This window comes from Salvelinus fontinalis, chromosome 23, assembly GCF_029448725.1.
Source record: "Salvelinus fontinalis isolate EN_2023a chromosome 23, ASM2944872v1, whole genome shotgun sequence".
Classification (NCBI taxonomy): Eukaryota; Metazoa; Chordata; class Actinopteri; order Salmoniformes; family Salmonidae; genus Salvelinus; species Salvelinus fontinalis.
Window position 1 is genome coordinate 11,158,968 of NC_074687.1, and position 25,326 is coordinate 11,184,293.

The 25,326-nt window shown below is 43.0% G+C and overlaps 1 pseudogene; it reads right to left on the bottom strand.

Moving 5' to 3' along the window:
- Window positions 1–24,101, bottom strand: part of LOC129820844 (FERM and PDZ domain-containing protein 4-like) — a 68,604-nt pseudogene extending 44,503 nt beyond the window's left edge.
- Window positions 24,102–25,326: the final 1,225 nt, after the last annotated feature.

Below are 25,326 nucleotides of genomic sequence, written 5' to 3' on the forward strand. Positions count from 1 at the left end.
AACAAAACTGCAACCAATACAATGTCAAATTAAATAAAAAATACAGCACAACACAACATTTAACAAAAACAGTTACATTCCTCAGCTACAAGGTCCTCAATCAATACTTTAAATTGCCAGAGCGACATCAGAACATCCTTTTGTAAAGTTTGGTAAATTGTTCCAGCAGTGAGGAGCAGTAAAACTGAAAGCTGATTTACCTAATTTGGTGGAGAACCGAGGAACCTCAAGAGTTAAGCAACAACCCTGTGAACGCATTTGGTAACTCACATTTGTATACTTCAACAACGAAGTTAGGTAGGTCGGAAGCTTGTGTAGTAGACCTTTTTAAACAAAAAGGGAATAGTGAAGTGATCTACAGGACTTTATTGAGGACCAGCCAAACTTTAAATACAGGATGCAGTGATGAGTATTAATTGTTAAAGATTTAACCAGATTTAACCACCCCAGTCATAGACTGTTCTCTCCGCTACCGGCATGGCAAGCGGTACCGGAGCGCCAGTCTTGGACCAAAATTATTATCAACAGCTTTTACCCCCAAGCAATAAGACTCCTGAACAGGTAATCAAACGGCTACACGGACTATTTGCATTGTTTTCCGCCACCCCCGCAAACCCCTATTTTACGCTGCTGCTACTCTCTGTTTATCATCTTTGCATAGTCACTTTAAAACCTCTCTGGGATATGTGGGACGGTAGCGTACCACCTGGCCAACATCTAGTGAAAATGCAGAGCGCCAAATTTAAATAAATTACTATAAAAATGTAACTTTCATGAAATCACACATTCAATATACCAAATTAAAGCTACACTTGTTGTGAATCTAGCTAACGTGTCAGATTTCAAAAATGCTTTACGGCGAAAGCAAACAATGCTATTATCTGAGGATAGCACCCCAGCTAACAATCACAGACCATCATATTTTAACCCTCCCGGCGCGACACAAAACGCAGAAATAAAGATATAAATCATGCCTTACCTTTGACGAGCTTCTTCTGTTGGCACTCCAATATGTCCCATAAACATCACAAATGGTCCTTTTGTTCGATTAATTCCATCGATATATATCCAAAATGTCCATTTATTTGGCGCGTTTGATCCAGAACAACACCGGTTCCAACTTGTACAACGTGACTACAAAATATCTCTGAAGTTACCTGTAGGCTTTGTCCAAACATTTCAAACTACTTTTGTAATACATCTTTAGGTATTTTTTTACGTAAATAATCGATAAAATTGAAGACGGGATGATCTGTGTTCAATACCGGAGGAAAACAATGTGTAGCATGCTTTCTGGTCACGCGCCTCTAACAAACTGTACACTTCACAGGAGCCTCATTCTGAACATGGTTACTTCTTCATTTCTCAAAGGACAAACCTCAACCAATTTCTAAAGACTGTTGACATCCAGTGGAAGCGATAAGAACTGCAGGAAGGTCCCTTAGAAATCTGGATTCCCAATTTTGGGATTCCCAATCCCAGTTTTTTTTTAAATTTCTTTAATTATTTATCGTTTACCTAATACCAATTTTTTTACTTAAAAATTGTGCTGTTGGTTAAGGGCTTGTAAGTAAGCATTTCACTGTAAGGTCTACTACACCTGTTGTATTCGGCGCACGTGACAAATAAACTTTGATTTGACATGATCTAAAGGTTTAACTTCTCTGCGCTACGGATCCCTTTTACGGGATCATTTTCCTAAACAACCGCTGAATTGCAGGGCGCAAAATATTACTAAAAATATTTATAATCATGCAATCACAAGTGAAATATACCAAAACACAGTTTAGCATGTTGTTAATCCACCTATCATGTCAGCGAAAGCAATCTAAGCTTTTGTGAGTGTATCAATCAATGCTAGAACAGTTAGCCTTATACTAGCTTGGTTAGCTTGGTCACGAAAGTCAGAAAAGCAATAAAATGAATCGCTAACCTTTGATAATCTTTGGATGTTTGTGCTCACGAGACTCCCAGTTACACAACAAATGTTCTTTTTGTTCGATAAATATTACTTTTATAACAAAAAAACGCCATTTGGGTTGCGCGTTATGTTCAGAAAACCAAAGCCTCGTTCCGTTCGACAAAAATTCCCAAAAGTATCCGTAATGTTTGTAGAAACATGTCAAATGTTTTTTATAATCATTCCTCAGGTTGTTTTTAACATACATAATCGATAATATTTCAACCGGGCCGTAACCTAAGAGAGAAAAAGAAAATGGAGAGCTACCCTCTCGCACGCAGGAACTAATCAGAGGACACCTGACTAGTTTTGAAAAATCTCGCTCATTTTTCAAAATAAAAGCCTGAAACTATGTCTATAGCCTAGTCACAGCCTGAGGAAGTCATTGGAAAAGGAATCTGGTTGATACCCTTTTAAATAGAAGAAAGACGGGCCAGGAAACACAGATTAAAAAATATATATATATCACGTCCGGGTTAGATTTTCTCAGGTTTTCGCCTGCAGAATCAGTTTTGTTAAACTTACAGACAATATTTTGACAGTTTTGGAAACTTTGGAGGGTTTTATATCCTAATCTGTAAATTATAAGTATATTCTACGATCTGGACCTGAGAAATTGTCCGTTTACCTTGGGAACGTTATTTAAAAAAATAAAAATAATCTGACCCCTAGCGTCAAGTTAAGACTGTTTAATGGCTGCTGCATTCAGGTAAATGGTGTCACCATAGTCAATAACTGGCAGGGAAGTTGACTATACAATCTGCCAACTTTAAATCTTTACTTTTTAACTGGCTCATCATTATGTTTTTGAAATGTTAAATCCTTGCCAATCCAATTGCCCAGATATTTAGATAGAAAATTAGCTATCCAAATTCCTAGCTTGGGCCTTGAGCTGGAGAAAATGTATTTGGCAGATCTTAGATAGTTATCTTATAAACTTAGGACCCTGTCTTTCAAAGATAATTAGCAAAAATCTAAATAACTTCATAGATCTTCATTGTAAAGGGTTTAAACACTGTTTCCGATGCTTGTTCAATGAACCATAAACAATTAATGAACATGCACCTGTGGAACGGTCGTTAAGACACTAACAGCTTACAGACGGTAGGCAATTAAGGTCACAGTTATGAAAACTTAGGACACTAAAGAGGCCTTTCTACTGACTCTGAATAACATCAAAAGAAAGATGCCCAGGGTCCCTACTCATCTGCATGAACGTGCCTTAGGCATGCTGCAAGGAGGCATGAGTACTGCAGATGTGGCCATGGCAATAAATTGCAATGTCCGTACCGTGAGAGGCCTAAGACAGCGGTACAGGGAGACAGGACAGACAGATGATCGTCCTCACAGTGGCAGACCACGTGTAACAACACCTGCACAGGATCAGTACTTCCGAACATCACACCTGCGGGACAGGTACAGGATGGCAACAACAACTGCCAGAGTTACACCAGGAACGCACAATCCCTCCATCAGTGCTCAGACTGTCCGCAATAGGCTGAGAGAGGCTGGACTGAGGGCTTGTAGGCTTGTTGTAAGGCAGGTCCTCACCAAACATCACCGGCAACAACGTCGCTTATGGGCACAAACCCACCGTCGCTGGACTAGACAGGACTGGCAAAAAGTGCTCTTCACTTACGACTCGCGGTTTTGTCTCACCAGGGGTGATGGTCGGATTCGCATTTATCGTCAAAGGAATGAGCGTTACACGGAGGACTGTACTCTGGAGCGAGATCGATTTGGTGGAGGAGGGTCCGTCAAGGTCTGGGGCGGTGTGTCACAGCATCATCGGACTGAGCTTGTTGTCATTGCAGGCAATTTGAACGCTGTGCGTTACAGGGAAGACATCCCCCTCTCTCTTGTGGTACACTTCCTGCAGGCTCATCCTGACATGACCCTCCAGCATGCCAATGCCATCAGCCATACTGCTCGTTCTGTGTGTGATTTCCTGCAAGACAGGAATGTCAGTGTTCTGCCATGGCCAGCGAAGAGCCCAGATCTCAATCCCGTTGAGCATGTCTGACCTGTTGGATCGGAGGGTGAGGGCTAGGGCCATTGCCACCAGAAATGTCCAGGAACTTGCAGGTGCCTTGGTGGAAGAGTGGGGTAACATCTCACCGCAAGAACTGACAAATCTGGTGCAGTCCATGAGGAGGAGATGCACTGCAGTACTTAATGCAGCTGGTGGCCACACAAGATACTGACTGTTATTTTGAGCCCTCCTTTGTTCAGGTACACATTATTCTATTTTTGTTAGTCACATGTCTGTGGAACTTGTTCAGCTTATGTCTCAGTTGTTGAATCTTGTTATGTTCATACAAATATTTACACATGTTAAGTTTGCTGAAAATAAACGCAGTCGACAGTAAGATGACATTTCTTTTTTTTGCTGAGTTTAGTTATTATACATTGAGCTGGCCAAGTGAATTTCAAGAGTAACTTGATCACCTCTCTTGTGCTGCCCAGCAGTGGACATGTTACGCTCGTCGTCGGATGATAAATGACCGGACCAAGGTGCAGTGTGGTCAGTGTACATTCTCTCATTATTTGAAAACATAACACTGGGAAAAAACAATGAACACAAATGTAAAGCTAGTCGTGCAGAAAGCAGCAAACAAAGACAAGATCCCACAAAACCCAAAAGGAAACTTACAACATATATCTGATTCCCAATCAGAGACAAAGATAGACAGCTGCCTCCGATTGGGAATCAAACACACCAACATAGAAACAGAAAACCTAGAATGCCCACCCTAATCACACCCTGACCAAACCAAATAGAGAAATAAAAAGTCTCTCTAAGGTCAAGGCGTGACAGGACATTATGTCACGAAACTTCTGTTTGCTTCATGCTATTTGTAAAAAAACAAACATAATCAAATAACAATTTTTTGGGCACGAATACAACAGGTGTAGTAGACCTTACCGTGAAATGCTTACTTAATGTGAATCAATAGAATTTTTGTGAGATTTTTTGGGGGGGAGAAATGGGGAACGGTATTGAAAATCATACTGTCAGTAATTGAAAATACCCTTGTATGCAGAATATATGGTATACCGCCCAAGCCTAACACACACACACACCAATTTTCTTAAATGCATTGCAAGCATTAAAATCCTCCCTCCATAAAACACAAGTAATGTTGACCTCTGGGAGCTGTCCTGTCAATCAGTGCTGAAACAGCACACTGAACTGACTGGCAGCAACTGCTGCAGCATGTTATCCCTGCTGTCCACATCAGATTCCAAAGAAAAGAGATGGGCTCTGTTTGAAACACTAGAGTGACAGGGTACACTCTCACGGAAGCATGGGGACTACTCTTGAAACTCCTCCCAGTGCTACACACTAATCTCACTGTAAATTGAACATGTCAGTAGTTTGTGAGGGGGAAGTAATGTACATGTGTTTGGATATCTAATCTGTGGACAAGCAGCAGCTGAGATGAGCATCCCCAAGGAGGAGGAGACCGAAAGAGAGCCGGGGGGCGTTGATCTGGAGGAGGAGACAGAGAGAGAGAGCCTGGGGGGTTGATCTGGAGGAGGAGACTTAGAGAGAGAGCCAGGGGGAGTTGATCTGGAGGAGGAGACAGAGAGAGCAAGAGAGCCGGGGGGCGTTGATCTGGAGGAGGAGACAGAGAGAGAGAGCCTGGGGGCGTTGATCTGGAGGAGGAGACAGAGAGAGAGAGCCTGGGGGAGTTGATCTGGAGGAGGAGACAGAGAGAGAGAGCCGGGGGGCGTTGATCTGGAGGAGGAGACACAGAGAGAGAGAGCCTGGGGGCGTTGATCTGGAGGAGGAGACAGAGAGAGAGAGCCTGGGGGCGTTGATCTGGAGGAGGAGACAGAGAGAACAAGAGAGCCTGGGGGAGTTGATCTGGAGGAGGAGACAGAGAGAGAGAGCCAGGGGGAGTTGATCTGGCGGAGGAGAAAGAGAGAGAGAGCCTGGGGGAGTTGATCTGGAGGAGGAGACAGAGAGAGAGAGCCTGGGGGAGTTGATCTGGAGGAGGAGACAGAGAGAACAAGAGAGCCTGGGGGAGTTGATCTGGAGGAGACAGAGAGAGAGAGCCATGGGGAGTTGATCTGGAGGAGGAGACAGAGAGAACAAGAGAGCCTGGGGGAGTTGATCTGGAGGAGGAGACAGAGAGAGAGAGCCATGGGGAGTTGATCTGGAGGAGGAGACAGAGAGAACAAGAGAGCCTGGGGGAGTTGATCTGGAGGAGGAGACAGAGAGAGAGAGCCATGGGGAGTTGATCTGGAGGAGGAGACAGAGAGAGAGAGCCTGGGGGAGTTGATCTGGAGGAGGAGACAGAGAGAGAGTCTGGGGGAGTTGATCTGGAGGAGGAGACAGAGAGAGAGAGCCGGGGGGCGTTGATCTGGAGGAGGAGACAGAGAGAGAGAGCCTGGGGGAGTTGATCTGAAAGTTCAGATTCCCTAGCTGCATCCTAAATGGCACCGTATTTGAGACACGGTGTAAACGTAATGTATCTGTTTGACCCTACAGATAGTTTCTCTATCTCCATTCAGTCACAAATGCATTTCACTGAAACCATAAAACCTTGTCTCATTTCAAGCTTAAAGTATGAACGCTATACTTGAATGCTTGACGTGCAGCCGAAATGTATAACCACTTTCTGTCGTGGTGAGCATAAGGTCCGTTTTGTGTGCTACATCTCTCACGTTTTTTTTGGCATCTTTAATGGTAATAAAATGGTGTTAAATACCTACATCGCACGTGATCAGCAGGGGGAGAGAATAATTAACACAGCAAATGAAGCCAAATCTAGTCCCAAGAGTGGTATGTATATTTCACAGTTGTCTCTCACACAGTAAGGAAGCGCGGTGTTGGTATCTAGCGCTTTGCATTTGGCTTCTGCCCCTGGGCAACACCATCTATTACATATTTTAAACATTATTTCAAAAGAGCTGAATATTAAATGCCCCTATTTGTCTTTGTAAGTGCTGATATTGTTGCCATGGGCAGTTACTACACTATGGCAGGCAGCTCTCTCTCTCTACCATTTATTTATAGGACAATTTACTTAGAGCCATATGAAACATACTTTATGTATTTCTGAGCACCTCCCAGACTTATAATACCTACTAATGGTCCAGTTACTTTAGACAGAAACTAAAAGTAGGGATGTCGGCTGGGGAGGATGGGTAGGCATAATACACCACAGTCTAGCAATCCAAAGGTTTCATGTTTGAATCTTGTCAGGGACAACTGTAGCATTTTAGATAACCCTTATTCTAATATTAACCCAGTTCACCTAACCTGCTACGTGAATTCACCTAACTTTGGTCGTTTTAGTTCCCCTAATCGCCAATCCTCCCTATAATTCTCCTTTGGTGTAATTGCGTAACCTGGTCTCAGATAAAGACGTGCAATACTATACATCCTCCAGCAGGTATGATAAGTTGCATCATCCAATCTTTATGCTATTGTACGACTGGGTAAGACTTATGATAATATACGTCTTCTAATCCGTATGACCTGGTACAAACGCAATTCCGTTCATAACAAATCATACTAAATGGAGTGTCGTAGATTTACTTTCAGAAAAATACAAATTGCCTTGAAACTACATTGTTTACGTGGTTTCAAGACTAATGAGCCCATCCGCCAATATCTTACTTAGTATTATTGTTGTGTGAGTGTGGTTGAAATCCTTCTGTCTCTGAGTCTGAACACTGTCTACCTACAGGAGGCTGGTGGCACCTTAATTGGGGAGGACTGGCACCTGGTAATGGCTGGAACGGAATAGGTGTAAAGGTATCAACAACATCAAACTCAGTGGTTATCAGGTGTTTGATGCCATTCCTTTCACTCTGTTCTAGCCATTATTATGAGCTGTCCTCCAATCAGCAGCCTCCACTGCCGTCTGCCTGTTATTCAGGCCTAGCCAGAACATCATCGAATAGAGATGTTCTTCCTCCTGCAGGCATCAGTTCCTAAAGTGTCATACTGGCTGCCTACCTTGTTTTCTTTCATGCACTAGTTCCAGGAGCCCACTGGGCTCTGCACCAATTATATTAGAACATCCCCCATCAAAACAATCAATAACTCTCATTGCACCAGTCACTGTACTATACAACTAATAAAATCCACTATGCCGTTGCAACTGGTAGTGGGAAGAAGCTCCTATATAATTGGACATCAGTTAAACACAGGCAGACAGGCAGGCAGACAGGCAGGTTAGGCAGACAGAGTTTCTAGATGGTATTGCATAAAGGACACCACAAACACACATCTCCCCCACCGTTTTATTGACGAGGGACATAGATTACCCCTCCAAGACGAGACCTAATAACCCTCAGCATGCACATGCCACCCAAACCACCAATGGCACAACTGGGCTTATGACCTTTATCAAGGTATACAGCATGTTTCACACAAATCATCCATTTTCTTTTATCTACAGTCATGGCCAAAGGTTTTGAGAATGACACAAATATTAATTTTCTCAAAGTCTGCTGCCTCAGTTTGTATGATGGCAATTTGCATATACTCCAGAATGTTATGAAGAGTGATCAGATGAATTGCAATTAATTGCAAAGGCCCTCTTTGCCATGCAAATGAACTGAAACCCCCAAAAACATTTCCACTGCATTTCAGCCCTGTCACAAAAGGACCAGCTGACATCATGTCAGTGATTCTCTCATTAACACAGGTGTGAGTGTTGACAAGGACAAGGCTGGAGATCACTCTTTCATGCTGATTGAGTTCGAATAACAGACTGGAAGCTTCAAAAGGAGGGTGGTGCTTGGAATCATTGTTCTTCCTCTGTCAATCATGGTTAACTGCAAGGAAACAAGTGCCGTCATCATTGCTTTGTACAAAAAAGGGCTTCACAGGCAAGGATATTGCTGCCAGTAAGATTGCATCGAAATCAACCATTTATCGGATCATCAAGAACTTCAAGGAGAAAGGTTCAGTTGTTTTGAAGAAGGCTTCAGGGCGCCCAAGAAAATCCAGCAAGCGCCATGACCGTCTCCTAATGTGGATTCAGATGCGGGATCGGGGCACCAACAGTACAGAGAACGCTCAGGAATGGCAGCAGGCAGGTGTGAGTGCGTCTGCACGCACAGTGAGGCGAAAGACTTTTGGAGGATGACCTGGTGTCAAGAAGGGCAGCAAAGAAGCCACTTCTCTCCAGGAAAAACATCAGGGACAGACTGATATTCTGCAAAAGGTACAGGGATTGGACTGCTGAGGACTGGGGTAAAGTAATTTTCTCTGATGAATCCCCTTTCCAATTGTTTGGGGCATCTGGAAAAAAGCTTGTCCGGAGAAGACAAGGTGAGCGCTACCATCAGTCCTGTGTCATGCCAACAGTAAAGCATCCTGAGACCATTCATGTGTGGGGTTGCTTCTCAGCCAAGGGAGTGGGCTCACTCACAATTTTGCCTAAGAACACAGCCATGAATAAAGAATGGTACCAACACATCCTCCGAGAGCAACTTCTCCCAACCATCCAGGAACAGTTTGGTGACGAACAATGCCTTTTCCAGCAGGATGGAGCACCTTGTCATAAGGCAAGATAAGTGGCTCGGGGAACAAAACATCGATATTTTGGGTCCATGGCCAGGAAACTCCCCAGACCTTAATCCCATTGAGAACTTGTAGTCAATCCTCAAGAGGCGGGTGGACAAACAAAACCCCACAAATTCTGACAAACTCCAAGCATTGATTATGCAATAATGGGCTGCCATCAGTCAGGATGTGGCCCAGAAGTTAATTGACAGCATGCCAGGACGGATTGCAGAGGTCTTGAAAAAGAAGGGTCAACGCTGCAAATATTGACTCTTTGCATCAAATTCATGTGTCCACATCACCAACAAACTAACATGGTCTAAGCACACCAAGACAGTCGTGAAGAGGGCACGACAAAACCTATTACCCCCGAGGAGACTGAAAAGATTTGGCATGGGTCCTCAGATCCTCAAAAGGTTCTACACCTGTACCATTGAGAGCATCCTGACTGGTTCCATCACCGCCTGGTTTGGCAACTGCTCGGCCTCCGACCGCAAAGCGCTACAGAGGGTAGTGCGAACGGCCCAGTACGTCACTGGGGCCAAGCTTACTGCCATCCAGGACCTCTATACCAGGCGGTGCCAGAGGAAGGTCCTAAAAATTGTCAAGCTATAAGACTCCTGGACATCTAATCAAATGGCTACCTAGACTATTTGCATTGCCCGCCCCCTCTCTTTTACACCGCTGCTACTCTCTGTTGTTGTCATCGATGCATAGTCACTTTAATAACTCTACCTCTGTAGCGGTACCCCCCGTATATATTCTTGGTTAGGGGCTCATAAGTAGGCATTTCACTGTAAGGTCTACACTTGTTGTATTCGGCGCATGTGACTAATACAATTTGATTTGAGTTGACAACTAAAGTTAATGCTAGCCGAGGGACCATTAGATAAACAGATAATGCATGCTTGTCACAACTCACGGGGAACATGCCTGCCTTCCCGCCCATTTGATTGACAACTAATAGATATGCTAGCTGTGAATAACATCCGTTCAAGTTCAGCATAGCTAGATAGATAGCAATACAATTCACATCTCTTGCTAGCTAACCAAATGACACCTGATTCTTTAGCTGTAGCCATAGAAAAACGATATGAGGGGGAAAAGTTGGTCACTCACCAGTGGCGACGTTATGGGCGGGCCTTAGAGGGTCTGCCCCGCCCTACCATACCTCCTTGGTATTGATAATTTATTTGTGCGCCGACAGAAAGACGCATTAAGTCATGATTTAATTAATACGGTCTAAATAAAATAACTCTAAATATTTCACCAGGATGCATGACAAATGATCATGAGCTTCTTTAAAAAAATATATTGTTTCAAATCACAATTGTGTTTGGGGAGCCTGCTATTTTGGGGAGTCAGAAATGGCGACGAGTAGAGTGGGCGAAATGGAGAAGAAGTTGATGAAGCAACAGCTGTGCTGGAACGTCACAATAGGGGTGTCAGTTCTGATGGTATAGAGCGGGAGGATGAGGGTCAAGGACCTGAATGGTCTGTAGTGGAAAGACATAGGAAGAAGAGAGATCATGATACAGAAAGCAGTGGAGCGTCTAGTAAAGAATGCATAAAGAGGGCCAAGGTAGGATGCAAGAGTAGTGATGTGTTGGAGTGGATGTGTTGGAGTGTTGCACCCTATCCAACTAACTAGTGACATAGAGAAAGAGGTAGGCGAAGTGAAATTAGCTCGGTTCATTGGACATGGTAGATTGTTAATATTGTGTGGTAGCCAGGCTCAGTAAGAGATGATTCTGAAAATGGAAAGAAGACTAAAAGCCATGTCCCTGGTGCTTATGTTTGGTTGAGGAGAGATCACTGGGGTCCCAATATATATGTCCACAGATGAGATTAAAGAAAATGTATAGGGAGGCAGAGTGATTGAGGCCAAAAGGTTGGTCAGTAGGAAAGAGGGTCAAAGTGAAAGCCTATCAGTGACGCTGAGGTTTGAGAACGTCTTGCAGGGAAAAGTACAGATAGGATTCCTTAGCTTCAATGTTAGAGAATTTGAACCATCCCCAATCACACTGTTTTAAGTGTAAAGAAAGGAAAAGATGTGCCAACTGTGGAAGGGGAACATGATTATGGTGAATGTGGGAACAATGTGAAGGTTAAGTGTTGTAATTGGGGGAGAACATAGTGCAGCATTTGGTGGATGCCAGGTGCAGAGAGAGGCTCAGAGATATAGAATTAGTCATGATGACAACTATATGCAGAGACTGTAAGACTTGCCTAGTTAAATAAATAAAAAATACAGATTGGTGGAACTACTGTGTGGAATGATGGAGCTTCCATGGCTGCTCCAGTACTAACCAGACCTACTGTCAGACTGATAGAGCTTCCATGGCTGCTCCTGTACTAACTAGACATAATGTCAGACTGATGGAGCTTCCATGGCTGCTCCTGTACTAACTAGACATAATGTCAGACTGATGGAGCTTCCATGGCTGCTCCTGTACTAACTAGACATAATGTCAGACTGATGGAGCTTCCATGGCTGCTCCAGTACTACCTAGACATAATGTGAGACTGATGGAGCTTCCATGGCTGCTCCTGTACTAACTAGACATAATGTCAGACTGATGGAGCTTTCATGGCTGCTCCAGTACTAACTAGACATAATGTCAGACTGATGGAGCTTCCATGGCTGCTCCAGTACTAGCCAGACCTACTGTCAGACTGATAGAGCTTCCATGGATGCTCCTGTACTAACTAGACATAATGTCAGACTGATGGAGCTTCCATGGCTCCTGTACTAACTAGACATAATGTCGGGGATGGTGTTTCTGCTGGTCCTGGCATGGTTTCAAGGCATGTTCAGAAATATTGTGCTCATAAATGTGTAGTGTCAAAGGACACTTCGATAATGAATAAAGTTGACTTCATTGCTTTTATTGGTAAGGTTATCAATACGACTCGGGTTGTGGAAAGCAGAAATGCCAGGTGGAAGGTTAATGTGGAGATGGCAAAAGAGATATTGGGGGTAACGTATGTTACTGCTGAAATGGTTGTTGACATGCTGAACAATCCTAAGGGTGAATTTTTCCGCATGATATAGATAAAGCTTAATGGTGTTGGGGAGGGGTAGGGTGTGGTAGAAGTTGGTAGGGATTCATTAGTTTTTTATATTTTCACATTAGTACAGAATTTGGGAAAATCATGATTGATCGTACATTCCAGCACAGTAGGTGGCGTCGTGCACTTAAAGAGTTGTTTGCGGACCGCTTCGACATCATAGAAGTTGAAGACGAAGAATGTAGAAGACAAAGAAAAGACTGCAGTTTGGATAGTACGTGTGACATTAGCTGATTGAGTTGCGTCTGTTAGTAAAAAGCGTCTAAATAAGCCTGTGTGTGAAGATCATGTGTCTTGAGTATAATTTAAAATGTTGCATCAAGATGAAGGGGGATGAGGCGAAGATATGGTGCGTCTCCCACGCACACAACTCATTATTTCTTCGCCTCACACAAGACAACAAAGTTTTTTTATTTATTTTTAACATCCATTGCAAATGATAGTTCCTCATTATTTGAAAAATCTTTCCAACACTCCCGGCCTCGATAATCACCAAGCCTCGGTGTGAAAGAGCAAAATATAATGATCTGATGATCCCATATATTCAGTGGAAATGTCTTTAAAAAACAGCTTTCTGTTCCGAGATCGCTGGTGCAGGAAAAATGTAGGGCTCAGAATAGGCTAGTGGATACAATGTTGCTAACGGCGACAGCTTTGGGCCGGACCCTGTGATGATTTGATACAATGTTGAACTTCACTAGCAATAGCTCAAGTCAAGACATTTAGAAAGGGATGCAGACAGGCAGAGAAGACAGATGACTGTGATCAAAAGAACCAGAATTTTCATCAAATCAAATTGTATTTGTCACATATGCCAAATACAACAGATGTAGACCCTACCGTGAAATGCTCACTTACAAGCCCTTAACCAACAGTGCAGTTCAAGAAACAGACTTAAGAAAATACTAAATAAAATAAAAAGTAACAGTAGAATTACATGACAATAACGAGGCTATATACAGGGGGCCCGGTACCGAGTAAATGTCCGGAGTACAGGTTAGTCGTGGTAATTTATAGGTAGGGGTAAAGTGACTATGCATACATAAACAGCGAGTAGCAGTTGTGGAAATAGTCTGGGTGGCCATTTGATTAATTGTTCAGCGGGATTATAGCTTGGGGTAGAAGCTGTTAAGGAGCCTTTTGGACCTAGACTTGGGGCTCCAGTACTGATTGCCGTGCGGTAGCAGGGAGAACAGTCTAGCACTTGGGCGACTGAAGCCTTTGATTTATCATGGGCCCCATTTCTGGGCCTTCCTCTGACACCGCCTGGTATATAGGTCCTGGATGGCAGGAAGCTTGGCCCCAGTGATGCACTGGGCCGTACGCACTACTCTTAGTAGCGCTTTACGGTCAAATACCGAGCAGTTGCCATACCATGCGGTGATGCAACCGGTCAGGATGCTCTCGATGGTGCAGCTGTTGAACTTTTTGAGGATCTGGGGACCCGTGCCCTCTTCACGACTGTCTTGGTGTGTTTGGACCATGATAGTTTGTTGGTGATGTGGACACTAAGGAATTTGAAAGTCTCGACCCTTTCCACTTCAGCCCCGTCGATGTAAATTGGGGCATGTTCATCCCTCCTTCTCCTGTATTCCACAATCAGCTCCTTAGTCTTGCTCACATTGAGGGAGAGGTTGTTGGCCTGGCACCACACTCATAGGTCTTTGACCTCCTCCCTATAGGCTGTCTCATCGTTGATGGTGAGACAGTCTGAGGATCAGTGTGACAGATGTGTTGTTGCCTACCCTTGCTACTTGGGGACGTTAGTAAATGCAGGATCCTGTTGCAGAGAGAGGTGATTAGTTCCAGGGTCCTTAGCTTAGTGATGAGCTTTCTGGGCACTATGGTGTTGAACGCTGAGCTGTAGTCAATGAACAGCATTCTCACATAGGTGTTCCTTTTGTCCAGGTGGGAAAGGGCATTATGGAGTGCGATTGAGATAGCGTCATCTGTCGATCTGTTGGGGCGGTATGTAAATTGGAGTGGTTCTAGGGTTTCCGGGATGATGGTGTTGATGTGAGCCATTCAAAGCACTTAATGGCTACTGACGTGAGTGCTACGGGGCGGTAGTCATTTAGGCAGGTTACCTTAGTGTTCTTGGGCACAGGGACTATGGGGGTCTGTTTGAAACATGTGGGTATTACAGACTCGGTCAGGGATAGGTTGAAAATGCCAGTGAAGACTCTGAGCTCTGAGTACACGCCCTGGTAATCCATCTGGCCTTGTGAATGACCTGTTTTAAAAGGTCTTGCTCACATCGGCTATGGCGAGCGTGATCACACAGTCATCTGGAATAGCTGGTGCTCTCATGCATGCTACAGTGTTGCTTACCTCGAGCGAGCAGGATATTTTCTACTGTTTTTATTTGCCAGCTTGAGGCCTATGTATTTTACTTAGTTGATGATGGAAGTTATAAGCCTACTGCTTCACTGGCCTATAGGCTATCTCTGAGTTCTCTGCTCTCATTTCTTTAGCCACCAATGGATCACAGTGTATCAATGTGTCCATATGGCAGAAGCCAGTGCTCTCGCCATAGTTAAGTTGTAACTAAATCAGCGCATGGGCTATATTGAAAAAACATAACGAAATGGCAGGTCATTGATTTATAATGTTTATAATTCATGTTGGGCTGTAAGCACAACCCCCAGCTGTGGACGTCGGGCCCTCATACCACCCTCATGGAGTCTGTTTCTGACCGTTTGAGCAGACACATGCACATTTGTGGCCTGCTGGAGGTCATTTTGCAGGGCGCTGGCAGTGCACCTCCTTGCACAAAGGTGGAGGTAGCGGTCCTGCTGCTGGGTTGTTGCCCTCCTACGGCCTCCTCCACGTCTCCTGATGTACTGGCCTGTCTCCTGGTAGCGCCTCCATGCTCTGGACACTACGCTGACAGACACAGCAAACCTTTTTGCCACAGCTCGCATTGATGTGCCATCCTGGATGAACTGCACTACCTGAGCCACTTGTGTGGGTTGTAGACTCCGTCTCATGCTACCACTAGAGTGAGAGCACCGCCAGCATTCAAAAGTGACCAAAACATCAGCCAGGAAGCATAGGAACTGAGAAGTGGTCTGTGGTCACCACCTGCAGAATCACTCCTTTTTTGGGGGTGTCTTGCTAATTGCCTATAATTTCCACCTTTTGTCTATTCCATTTGCTCAACAGCATGTGAAATTTATTGTCAATCAGTGTTGCTTCCTAAGTGGACAGTTTGATTTCACAGAAGTGTGATTGACTTGGAGTTACATTGTGTTGTTTAAGTGTTCCCTTTATTTTTTTGAGCAGTGTATATATTTTTTAAATCCTCAGCAATCTACACACAATAAATCCTAATGTCAAAGTGAAAAACAGGCTTTTAGAATTTTTTGCATATATCTTAATATATCAAATATCTTATTTACATAAGTATTCAGATCCTTTGCTATGAGACTCAATTTAGCTCAGGTCCATGCTGTTTCCATCGATCATCCTTGAGATGTTTCTTGATTGGAGTCCCCCTGTGGTAAATTCAATTGATATAAGGTCCCACAGTTGACAGTGCATGTCAAAGCAAAAACCAAGCCATGGGGTCAAAGGAATTGTCCGTAAAGCTCCGAGACAGACATGTGTCGAGCCACAGATCTGGGAAAGGGTACCAAAAACATTCTGCAGCATTGAAGGTCCCCAAGAAACAGTTGCCTCCATCGTTCTTAATTGGAAGAAGTTTGAAACCACCAAGACTCTTCCAAGAGCTGGCCGCCCGACCAAACTGAGGAATCGGGGGAGAAGGGCCTTAGTCAGGGAGGTGACCAAGAACCTGATGGTCACTCTGACAGAGCTCTAGAGTTCTTCTGTGAAGATGGTAGAACCTTCCAGATGGACAACCATCTCTGCAGCACTCCACCAATCAGGCCTTTATGGCAGAGTGGTCAGACGAAAGCCACTACTCAGTAAAAGGCACATGACAGCACACTGTGTAGTTTGCCAAAAGGCACCTAAAGATTCTCAGACCATAAGAAACAAGATTTTCTGGTGTGATGAAACCAAGATTGAACTCTTTGGCCTGAATGCCAAGCGACACATCTGGAGGAAACCTTGCACCAGCCCTACGGTGAAGCATGGCATTGTCAGCATCATGCTGTGGGGATGTTTTTCAGCGGCAGGGACCAGAAGACTAGTCAGGATCAAGGGAAAGATGAACGGAGCAAAGTACAGAGAGATCCATGATGAAAACCTGCTCCAGAGCGCTCAGGACCTCAGCCTGGGGCGAAGGTTCACCTTCCAACAGGACAACTACCCTAAGCACACAGCCAAGACAATGCAGGAGTGGCTTCGGGACAAGTTTCTGAATGTCCTTGAGTGGCCCAGCCAGAGCCCGGACTTGAACCCGATTGAACATCTCTGAAGAGACCTGAAAATAGCAGTGCAGTGACGCTCCCCATCCAACCTGACAGAGCTTGAGATGATCTACAAAGAGGAATGGGAGAAACTCCCCAAATACAGGTGTGCCAAGCTTTTAGTGTAATACCTAAGCGGACTCGAGGCTGTAATCACTGCCTAAGGTGATCCAACAAAGTACTGATTAAAGGGTCTGAATACCTATGTAAATGTTATGTTTCATTTTTGATACATTTGCAAAATTGACTAAAAACCTGTTTTTGCTTTGTCGTTACGTGGTATTGTGTGTAGATTGATGAGGGGAAAAACAATCAATTCAAATTGAGAATAAGTCTGTAATGTAACAAAATGTGGAAAAAGTTAAGGGGTCTGAATACTTTCCAAATGCACTGTATGTACATTTGGTGCTGTATATTGCATTTTAACGTATTGAAAGAGATAAATTATTATTACTATATTATAAATCCAGCTTTAGCTGCAATGCTTTCAGATGTGCCTATTATGTTGTGACCCTAATGAAGAAGTACACATTCCCACCACTGCTCGTTATTGAACCGGACACACGAAAGCAGTGCAATTGAAGTAAAGCCCTTTCTTGCCGTCAAATGACCTAGTGAGCTCATGGCTGGAATGTTATTTAAAAAAAATAACAGTTAAACGCCGAAAATCTGCTGTTTATAGGTCAAACGTTTTTTTCAACCGGTTTGGTTATACTTCAGTCTTCTGTGATGTATATAAAGTGTAATATTGGGATGCAACACTATATCTGACATATATCTGACAACTCTTTATCTGACATATATCTGACAACTCTTTATCTGACATATATCTGACAACTCTTTATCTGACATATATCTGACAACTCTTTATCTGACATATATCTGACAACTCTTTATCTGACATGGTACAGATGTCTTCTTTTTTTTTAAACGTGTGTGTGTGAGGTGTACACTCTGTGTGACTCTGATTTAGCCCACTACAGTAAAAGGTTAATCCACCAACGCGAGCGCATCAGGCTGTAATTAGTAGATGACTCAACTGTTGATTCATTTATACTCGCTTGTGTGTCCTATTTGGCCCGCGGGCCTTGATACATGGGCGCTAGCCTATTAGGCACGTTATGACTGACTAGTGATCATTGCCTCTTGCTAATTTGATTTTATTGACATTCCCAACCTTAGTTACAGTCGTCCATTTTCTTTATTCAAAATATTGAGTGATTGAAACTGAAACAGTGCATCCCAAAAAGGTGGAGGCAGAAAACAATGTACCAGGCAACTGTGATTTACAACATGATAGCATTATTTTTAGACTACCAAGAAATGAATTGGAGAATTATATGAATCATGCATTTCAATGTAATATTAGATATTTATACGGTAGTGTTTAATGTTTTATTTCTCAGTAAATCAACCAGGTAAAATCATGACAAAGATATTGTAATTTATTATGAGTACACTTTGAGTGTATACTTGTAACTTACTGACTAGTCAGTCAATTGAACTGCATTCATCCATTCTGCAAACTATGCCTTAACTCTACATCATGGCCTTTCGACCCTATTTTCAAAACATCTTATGAAGTTGGATTTGAAGCATTTCTTACTGATATTATGAGTTTCTGTCTGTTTCATATCTGCAAAGTAGTTCAAATGCTGTCAGTTCCACTTAAAAATGTAATGTACATGTAATACTTGAGATAATAATTGAAGAGTTTCATTCCAAAACAGTTGAAGTGGGAAGTTTACATACACTTATGTTGGAGTGATTACAACTCGTTTTTCAACCACTCCACAAATTTCTTGTTAACCTCTCTGGTACAATTGGGACGCTTGCGTCCCACCTAACAAACAGCCAGTGAAATTGCAGGGCGACAAATAAAAAAACAAACAGAAATCTTATAATTAAAATTCCTCAAACATACAAGCATTATACACCATTTTAAAGGTAAACTTCTCGTTAATCCAGCCACAGTGTATGATTTCAAAAAGGCTTTACGGCGAAAACACACCTTGCGATTATGTTAGGTCAGCACCTAGTCACAGAAAACCATACAGCCATTTTCCAGCCAAGGAGAGGGCTCACAAAAGTCAGAAATAGCGATTAAATTAATCACTTACCTTTGATGATCTTCATCTGGTAGACAATAAATGTTTGTTTCGTTCGATAATGTCCTTCTTTATGACCAAAATCCTCCTTTTTGTTCACGCGTTTTGTCCAGTAATCCGAATCTACAAGACGCGTGCAGACAAAAAGTCCAGACGAAAAGTTTAAAAAAGTACAATAAAAGTTAGTAGAAACCTGCCAAACGATGTTTAAAATCAATCCTCCGGTTGTTTTTGTTATAAAAAATCTATAATATTTCAACCGGACAAAAGCTTCGTCAATAGGAAAGGAGAAACAAGAAAGGCGCGTTCCCGATCAGGCGCATGGCTGATGTCTGGAAATTTCCACTAGCCTCTCATTGAAAGTGCTGTATCTACCTAATTTTTCAGAGTAAAAGCCTGAAACAATGCCTAAAGACTGGCCACATGTAGAGGAAGCCATAGAGCTCGTGAACTGGGTCCTAAGTCTTTGTATGGTGGATAGGCTTTCAATGGAAAACAGCCTTTCAAAATAATAGTACTTCCTGGTTGGATTTTCCTCGGGTTTTCGCCTGCCATATCAGTTCTGTTTTACTCACAGAAATTAGTTTAACAGTTGTGGAAACTTTAGAGTGTTTTCTATCCAAATCTACTAATTACATGCATATCCTAACGTCTGGGCCTGAGTAAAAGGCAGTTTAATTTGGGCACGTTTTTCATCCAAAATTCCGAATGCTGCCCCCCACCCTAGTGAAGTTTTAACAAACTATAGTTTTGGCAAGTCGGTTAGGACATCTACTGTGTGCATGACACAGGTAATTTTTTGTTCACAGACAGATTATTTCACTTATAATTCACTGTATCACAATTCCAGTGAGTCAGATGTTTACATACACTAAGTTGACTGTGCCTTTAGACAGCTTGGAAAATTCCAGAAAAGGATGTCATGGCTTTAGAAGCTTATGATAGGCTATTTGACATCATTTGAGACAATTGGAGGTGTACCTGTGGATGAATTTCAAGGCCTACCTTCAAACTCAGTGCCTCTTTGCTTTACATCATGGGAAAATCAAAAGAAATCAGCCAAGACCTCAGAAAGAATATTGTAGACCTCCACAAGTATGGTTCATCCTTGGGAGCAATTTCCAAACGCCTGAAGGTACCACGTTCATCTGTACAAGCAATAGTACGCAAGTATAAACACCATGGGACCACGTAGCCGTCATACCGCTCAGGAAGGAGACACGTTCTGTCTCCTAGAGATGAACTGACTTTGGTGCAAAAGTGCAAATCAATCCCAGAGAAACAGCAAAGGACATTGTGAAGATGCTGGAGGAAACAGGTACAAAAGTATCTATATCCACAGTAAAACGAGTCCTGTATCGACATTACCTAAAAGGCCGCTCAGCAAGGAAGAAGCCACTGCTCCAAAACTGCCATAAAAAAAGCCAGGCTACGGTTTGCAACAGCACATGGGGACAAAGATCGTACTTTTTGGAGAAATGTCCTCTGGTCTGATGAAACAAAAATAGAACTGTTTGGCCATAATGACCATTGTTATGTTTGGGGGAAAAAGGGGGATGCTTGCAAGCCGAAGAACACCATCCCAACCGTGAAGAACGGGAGTGGCAGCATCATGTTGTGGGGGTGCTTTGCTGCAGGAGGGACTGGTGCACTTCACAAAATAGATGGCATCATGAGGCGGGTAAATGATGTGGATATATTGAAGCAACATCTCAAGACATCGATCAGAAAGTAAAGCTTGGTCGCAAATGGGTCTTCCAAATGGACAATGACCCCAAGCATACTTCCAAAGTTATAGCAAAATGGCTTAAGGACAACAAAGTCAAGGTATTGGAGTGGCCATCACAAAGCCCTGACCTCAATCCAAAAGAAAATTTGTAGGCAGAACTGAAAAAGAGTGTGCGAGCAAGGAGGCCTACAAACTTGACTCAATTACACCAGCTGACAGGTGAGATGCAATTGAGCTTTTCTTTTTTAAAGAAATTATGAAAAAGATTGGTGTGCGTCTAATCATGCCATGGGGTTGTTCAATGACAGACATGTATTTGTTTAAAATCTGTCACTTTTTGGTTTTACACAGTCAATAAGTGTGTAATGTACAAATGATACATCTGTGACATCAATATTTAGATATTTAAATGTATGTATACAAAATAATTTAATACAGTAAAATGAGATCTGTATGTGAAACATTTACAGTACATTTGACATTTTCATCATTTAGCAGATGCTCTTATGCAGTGCCACTTTCAGTAAGTGGCAATAGTGCATTGATCTTAAGATAGCTAGGTGAGACAACCACATATTATGTCAAATACTGCCTGGTATGGCAACTGCTCGGCCTCCGTACTCAAGGCACTACAGAGGGTAGTGCGAACGGCCCAGTACATCACTGGGACCAAGCTTCCTGCCATCCAGGACCTCTATACCAGGCGGTGTCAGAGGAAGGCCCTGAAAATTGTCAGTCTCCAGCCACCCTAGTCATAGACTGTTCTCTCTGCTACCACAAGGCAAGTGGTACCGGAGCGCCAAGTCTAGGTCCAAGAGGCTTCTGAACAGCTTCTACCCCCAAGCCACAAGACTCCTGAACATCTAGTCAAATGGCTACCCAGACTATTCACATTGCCCCCCCCTCTCCACACCACTGCCACTTTCTGTTGTCATCTATGCATAGTCACTTTAATTAACTCTACCTACATGTACATACTACCTCAACTAACCGGTGTCCCCACACATTGACTCTGTACCGGCACCCCCCTGTATATATTGTTCTTTTTTTACTGCTCCTCTTTAATTACTTCTTACTTTTATCTATTAATTTATATGTTATCCATATTTTTTTAAACTGCATTGTCGGTTAGGGGCTCGTAAGTAAGTGTTTCACTGTAAGGTCTACCTGTTGTATTCGGCGCATGTGACTAATAAAATGTTATTTGAAATACACAGGATACAAAAATTCCAGATAAACAATGGATATATAAACGTAAAAAAAGTAAAATAAATTTTTCACACACATCTAAAATGTATGAATAAAAAAATCTGAGAAAAGTAATATTTTACACACACATAAAGGTTCTCATAACCAATCATTTCTGACAAAACAACACCAATGTGAAAAATTGGTGAATATAGCGTTTTGATTAAACTCATAAATGAATCATCCCTAGTACAAAGATAGTGAATATATAGAAAATCAATGCCATAAATGTTTCTAATTTGCTTTTCATTTGTCATTCAATAGTCCATTTTTCAGTGAATTTACCTACGTGTGTTTCATTGAGGAACTTGTCTATGTTTTAACAGGAAACGGCTTGAATGTGAAATGTGATATGAAGTTAGATGATAAACTGATTATATCCCAGCCATAGACATGCAGTGTTGCTGATGGAAGCAAATCCCTCAGGAGGATTATCTAGATTCAGATCAATAAAATGCAGAAATCCCAACAGGCGCAAAATGTGACTGTCGGTCTGGAAAATGGATGAATCTTACTCAAAATTGTTATGACACATACATACAGACAGACAGACACATATTCCAGTTACCTTTCCTCCTGTTTTATGCTGTAGCCTATTTATAACTGCATAGCACTGTAGTCGAACCTCAGAGGCTCCTAAAATGACTTGTGTGTGCAGGTAATGTGTTGACAACCTCAGAGTAATCAGATACATCATGGTTTGGCAACTCACCCTGATTCATGGAGGCTCAACACACTTCATATGGAGTTGTCTTCTAGATGCTCACTATTCGCTTAAGATTAACATAACGTAACATAACGTCTGCCTCATATCGCACTGTTGCAATCATTTGCAAAAGTTTTACCCAGTTCAATCAGTAGACACAATAAGTTACAAATATACACTCAAAGTGTACTCATAACAAATGACAATATCTTTTTCATGATTTTACCTGGTTGATTTACTGAGAAATAAAACATTAAACATTCCTGTATAAATATCTAATATTACATTGAAAAATGCAACTATATAATTCATCAAAATGTGATTTTAGGGTTACAGTAAATGTCACTGCCAACCAATAATTCATGGGTATGTGCATATGCTTTAAATCCCACCATAAAACACTCCATTACGTATTGCAACTGAGTATGAATGTGTAGTGGCAGATTGAACAATGACCATATATTCACATTCTGATATAAACACCTCATTAAGTTCAGACACATGGAACACTTCACTTCAGTCTCTGTTGCTTTTCTCCCCATCTCCTCCTCCCCCTTTCCATCCCTCTTTTTCCCCTCTCTCTCTCTCTCTCTCTCTCTCTCTCTCTCTCTCTCTCTCTCTCTCTCTCTCTCTCTCTCTCTCTCTCTCTCTCTCTCTCTCTCTCTCCATCTCACATGAATCGCATGTGACAGCACTCAGACTAAGTCATTATAATAATAATTTTAACAGTATGTGCAGTTTCTACAAACATTACACCAGATTCCATTCTAAATGGTGCTTTTTAAATCCTCTGTTTTCTATGTGAATCATGCCTGTGGGTAAAGGATCCACCACCGCTTATTACACAAGTGGCATGGAAGCAGACAGGCGAATTAAACAGCATCCATTGGACTCACCCTGACAGCTTTGGCATCTTCACAAAGCTAAACACATCCATGTGTGCAGCAGGCTGTGGTCTGTCCGTCCAAGGCTACAAATTGATCATCTACTTCAGGTAGCTGTCTCCATTGTCCCTCTGTCTTTAGCAGTGGGGCTAAATAATACAGGGAGAGAAAAAAATCTGGAGCTTCCACAAGTCAGGTGGAGAGATTAGTCCTCTTGTCGGAGCTTCTGCATGGCTGAGTGATTGCTGTGTCCTCGCATCAGCGGCACAAATCCACAGCTTGTGGAAAAGGATCTGGCAGTGGCGCTTCCCTCGGCTACATCCTTCAAAGCATGCCTGGATCCGTTCGTTAAGCCACCTTCATTTAATTTCCATCGCAGTGGAATGATGTGCAGGGGCCGCGCAGTAACAACCGCTTTGAAGAGACACGGCGAGAGGGAGAGCGAGGGAGAGGCACACACACAGAAAGAGAGAGAGATAGAGTGAGGGGCGGGCAGGGAGAGAGAGAGGAAAAGAGAAAGAAATGTGATGTCGGGTGGAAGCTGGGGTTGTAGGGTGGAAGCTGGGGTTGTAGGGTGGAAGCTGGGGTTGTAGGGTGGAAGCTGGGGTTGTTGGGGGGCGCTGGGGTTGTAGGGGGAAGCTGGGGTTGTAGGGGGAAGCTGGGGTTGTAGGGGGAAGCTGGGGTTGTAGGAGGAAGCTGGGGTTGTAGGGTGGAATCTGGTGTTGTTGGGGGAAGCTGGGGTTGTATGGGGAAGCTGGGGTTGTAGGGGGAAGTGGGGGTTGTAGGGGGAAGCTGGTGTTGTATTGGGAAGCTGGGGTTGTAGGGGGAAGCTGGGGTTGTAAGGGGAAGCTGGGGTTGTAGGGTGGAAGCTGGTGTTGTTTGGGGAAGCTGGTGTTGTAGGGGGAAGCTGGGGTTGTAGGGACACAAATCACTGCTGATGGATGCAACCCGGCTCCCTTGCATTGCTCCTCTTCTCTAGAAAGGACATGCTCATCAATTCCTGACATCATGTGTCGTGTTTTCAGAATGAAAGGAGATAATGAAGGAGAATCCACAGCAGCAGTGTGGGTGTTGCTCAGCAGGGAGAGACGAGGCGAAAGAGAGAGAGAGAGAGAGAGAGAGAGAGAGAGAGAGAGAGAGAGAGAGAGAGAGAGAGAGAGAGAGAGAGAGAGAGAGAGAGAGAGAGAGAGAGAGAGAGAGAGAGAGAGAGAGAGCGATGAACTAAACAATACATGAGCACCAAGGCCATAGAGGAGCAGAGGGACTAGAAGGGAAAGAGAACCTGTCATTCTCCTCAGTGGCTGGATAGCCAAGGCCTCCACCCTCCACAGCCGCTCACAAAACCACAATCTCCAAACACATTGACATGGCCATATGAGAGGACACACACTGACTGTCGTATTTAACCAGTCATGCTGGTTAAGTGTGCCTTGAATTCTAAATAGACCACTAATGTGTTATGCATCTGTGTTTTAATATTACATTTTAATTTATCTTACTTGGTAAATATTTTCTCCTTCTTGAACTGCACTGTCGGTTAAGGGCTTGTAAGTAATCATTTCACAGTAAAGTCTACACTTGTTGTATTCGGTACATGTGGAAAATAAAGTTTGATTTGATTTCAGTCTAACCACTTGGGTCATGATTCCTTCAATGTAACCCCACTGAAATAGTATTTATTTTTGTACAGACCTCAGTCCTGTTGCATAGCA